The following is a 4291-nucleotide window of genomic DNA, read 5'->3' as shown; positions in this document are numbered from 1 at the left end:
TTTTCTTTTAAAATTTGAAGCTATTTCTATTTTAAACTATACAGTAAACCATATGCATTCACTGACCTAACACATCAGCAGCACAAAACCACCACGCCCTGCTCAGCACCAGGCCGCAGTACACGCTCGCCCCGTCACACAGTTTCAAAACAAAACCTGTTTCTATTACTAACAGAACAAGGATCCCACCACACTTAACCCCATTCAAAATTCAAATAAACCCAACTATAAATCAATTTTAAAATCCCATTATTATTACCCCAAAACCTCCATCATTTATAAGCGTAAACTTCCTCCTCAACCAACATCTCAAAAACCCAAAAACCGCAAATACACATTTAAAATGAAATAACTGCTAATAAAAATAAATGGCATAAAAAATACATCAGACCAACTCACTAAACTCCAAACTGTACAACTGACCCTAAACACGTCTTAAAAAAGCCCCCAAAGCTCTACCTTTATGCTAACTCACAAATAATAACCAATAATCCATAAAAAGAATTTCTAAAAAGCCAATTAAAAGCATAATAAAAAATGAATATTAAAATACTTTAAAAGATCACTACACAGATTTTTAAAAATTGCCTATAGAAACCCACCACATAAATGCGCCTGAGCCTAAAAACTAAAACTAAAAAAAACAAAACAACATTTATCCAGAAATAAATCGAAACTTATGAACACCAAAAGCATAACATTCAAGAGGTACACCATATCCCTTATCATACACCAAGCAGAAACAATATAAAACAATACTATGAATTCTTAAAAACCACTTTAAAACTGCTACATGAAAAAAAAACTTTCAAAAATTAAAAATGGCATCCAGCAAAAGCCATCTAATAAATTACCACCCAAAACTCCAGCAGCCCAGCTAGCCCTACCAAATCTGTATCTTTACACATACAAGGAACACAACCAAAATCCCAATATTATACATCTCAGAAGTCTGTTAAGAAAACCTACTGAAATTAATTCTACCTCAAATACAAACCAACCCCATCCATAAGGTTATCTTCACTCCAAAACCCAATTGCACATAGTTAATAATACCGAAAAGGAAAACAACACACCATACATCCACCACCAAAGAATATACGAGTGAAGGAAAAAAAACCCACTTTTTTTTTTTTTCCACACTAACTTCTTTTATTAGCTAGGAAAAAAAGATTTTGCCAGGACTGCAACAACTTCTTCTTCCTCTCCTTGGTCTTCTTCTGAAATGTCCCATCTCATTCCAAATTCCTCACAACTTTGGAGTTGAAATCCAAGCAAAAAGCAAAATGCACAGTCCCCCTGTGCACCGGATGCTCTTGTCACTTCTCGGATTCTCCATTTCACTCCACACCTTATCACACTTTCAGTCTTCGTGCTGTCCTGCCGTGATGAGTTTCACAGATTAATTGGTACATGTTAAGAGAGGATTTTTCTCCCTCCCTGCCTCCCTCCCTCGTTGCCCCAGCACTGCCAAGCCCCCCCCCACCCCCAAATCAGGTCCCTAAACACCACGTCTACACATCCTTTCCATGTCTCCAGGGACGGGGACTTCCCTGGGCAGCCTGCTCCAATGCCTCACCACCCTTCCAGTCAGGAAGTGTTTCCTACAATCCAATCTAAGCCTTCCCTGGTGCAACTCGAGGCCATTTCCTTTTGTCATGTCACTTCTTCCTTGGGACATCTCATCACTTAAACCTTACCTGCTCCTTACCTGGCAGGTCTCTGCCTTGCCTGCATGAGAGGAGAAACACTCCCACCACAGGAACGGCAGCTCAGCAGTTCCCACACCAAGGCAGGCGGAGCAGCAGTCCTCACCAGAGCTCACGTGCCACTTTTCAGTGGTCGCCTCTGCTTCTCCTCCCAGGCAGATAGATCTCTGCAGAGTGCTTCCGAATTGGCTGCTTAGGAGGGGGGAGAAACAGGTTAGCCAACTTCTTTAGCCAGACTTAGCTGATGCCTTTGCCTGCTTTGCCTCTTCCTGACCGCCTTCTGCTAAGAAAACAGCTGCCTTTGGACGTCTAGGGGGAACTTTTATGTCAGGCTTGAAAAGGCACTACAGAGACGTGCCTTGTTTTTAAAGGCTCAGCCAAGAAGACAGACAATGGCAGCTTCTTCATCCCCACTGCATGCGGAGCTGTGGCACCGGGCCAGCTCTGCTCCTCCTTCCATGTGGTCCCAAATCTGCTGCAGGAACTGAAGGCTACTTCCGTGTTCCAGTGTTCTGCTTTTCCCGAAAAAAAAATCTTTCAGTGCCGTTATCCCTCCACGGAAAGGGCCTTTCTGTCTCACACACTCGGTGACACAAGAGGGAAGAGGATTATAGGTGTGTGCTCTTTCTAGCTTTCAGGTGGCATTTTAGCTATCACTTACACAGATTCAAAATATTTTCTTTTGAAATAATAAATAGTACTAAGATAGCATTTTTACGCTATTGCAGAAATAGCAATTGCTGACAACGAGGCCATGTCCTTCTCGGTGGAGGAGAGCCATAAAGACAGAGATTCTGTGACAGAAATTTTACAGGATGTCACTCCACGGAGAGCACTCACTTCCACAGGAGTTGGCAGGTCAGCTCCTCCACATCAGACAGCTAACCAGGACAAGCCAGCCTCGGGCTTCACGAATGGCAAGGCAGTAAGAGACACATTGAGGCCACGCCTTAATAATACCATTAGGACTCCCACATCAAGTAAGAGCACGCACGGCGCAGGATGCAGGTTCTTGCCTCTCCCATGCTACAAGTCCTCCAGGCTACAAGAGATGCTCGGGCTCTGGCTCTGGTAGTTTTCAAACTGAAGATGCGGAATTCTGCTAGCGAAGGCTAAGAGAGGCGCTTTGAACAATAAACACGTTTGTAAAGGCGCAGGCTGCCTCTGTCCCCACGCGCAGCCAGCTGGAGGCCAATGGCCACAGCCGACGGTGCCCTGGGTCTGGGCTAACTCATTTTCACACCTTCTCCACCAGGCAAAGCGGCACCACTTCCCTGTGCTGCCTGAAACGGTCCCTGTCACCCCTGGCCAGGCTTTATGCCCTAAGCATCCCTTGCTCTGCAATTCCACGGCACACTGCAGGACAGGTTTTAGGCAGTAGCAGCGTAGCTCAGAGACAGCACAGTCACGGGTCCTGCTATTCTCAGCTCTGCTGGGGGAGGATGCACACCCCATTGACTCCTCCTTTCAGCAGGAGCCTTTAAAGCCCCGGCAGCAGCAGCAGCAGCAGCAGCCACGATTCCTAAACCCTCGCTGCCTTTGGCAGCACCAGCTCCTGCCTGTGTAATCCAATTGACTGGGGGCGATCAGCCACCAGCAAAGGATTTTATTCCATGGCAATTACACCTGGCAGATTAGACTGGGGCCTGATGACACGGAGCTAAGAATCCCTGTGGCAAACAGCACCCTGTACAGCTTAAGGCTGTTGGCAAGCGAGAAGGCATTTCCCCGTCCCACCACTTTATGTGCTCTTACCTTCTACGGAATGAGGAGCCCCAGAGTCTTGAGGAGGAGGAAAGGATTTTGAAGATTCCTGCTACAAAGAAAAGGGAAAAAAAAAAGGAAACTATATCCAATACTCCTGAAAATCCCACAGGAGTAGGCCGCAGCAATATTTCCTGTGCGTGACACTTTGAGAAAGAAAGAAGTGCAAACAGTGCAGCAAGAAAGAAATTCTAGGTTTGATGTCTTGGGATGAACAGGGCCTTTAGGACTTTTCCTTGTGGCAAAGCTTGTGTGGTCCCTGCGGGAACATGCGTGGAACGTGTGGGGACGGCTCAGCTCAGGTGACAGATCTGGGGGCACAGCAAAGCAACCTGGCCCAGGGGAAGGTGTCCCTGCCCGGGACAGGGGGATGGAACTGGGTCGTTTTTGAGGTCCCTTCCAACCCGAGAGGGGCTGAAGTTCCTCCCCAGCCTCGCTGTCACCCCCGAGGGGCAGAGACAGGGAGCGGCAGGGACGGCTCGGCACAGAGCGGGGCCGCTCTCAGCGGCATGTCGGGAGAGCCGCAGGTCCGGCAGTGTCGGGCGCTGTGTCTGAGCGGCACGGGGGGATCCGCCGAGAGCTCCGGCCCCGTGCGGGGACTCCTGCAGGGGCCGAGGGGCGCCGGGCTCCGGCCCTCTGGGCTTTATTCTCCGGCGCCTCGAGCCCCGCGGCCGCGGGGAAAGAATGAAAATGGTGACGGGAAGAGAGGAGCGATAGCAGGGGATGAGAAAGGGTACGGAGGGACGTCGGGCTGGGGAGGAAAGCCGGAGGGGAAGGGAAAGCCCGGCAGGGGGAGAAGAGAGACCGTGGACAGAGGT

General features: G+C 48.5%; 1 long non-coding RNA gene across 2 annotated transcripts; it reads right to left on the bottom strand.

Moving 5' to 3' along the window:
* Positions 1-639: 639 nt before the first annotated feature.
* LOC135301185 (uncharacterized) lies at positions 640-4032 on the bottom strand. Of its 2 annotated transcripts, none has more exons than XR_010362925.1 (3): positions 3465-4032; positions 1701-1901; positions 640-1380 (listed from the first exon to the last, which is right to left on the bottom strand). It is a non-coding gene; the product is annotated as an uncharacterized LOC135301185 (long non-coding RNA). The 2 variants fall into 2 exon arrangements; XR_010362926.1 differs by having other exon boundaries at positions 641-1380; positions 1712-1901; positions 3465-4027.
* Positions 4033-4291: the final 259 nt, after the last annotated feature.

This window comes from Passer domesticus, chromosome 5 (assembly GCF_036417665.1).
Source record: "Passer domesticus isolate bPasDom1 chromosome 5, bPasDom1.hap1, whole genome shotgun sequence".
Taxonomy (NCBI): Eukaryota; Metazoa; Chordata; class Aves; order Passeriformes; family Passeridae; genus Passer; species Passer domesticus.
This window is presented reverse-complemented; position numbering and strand designations above follow the sequence as displayed.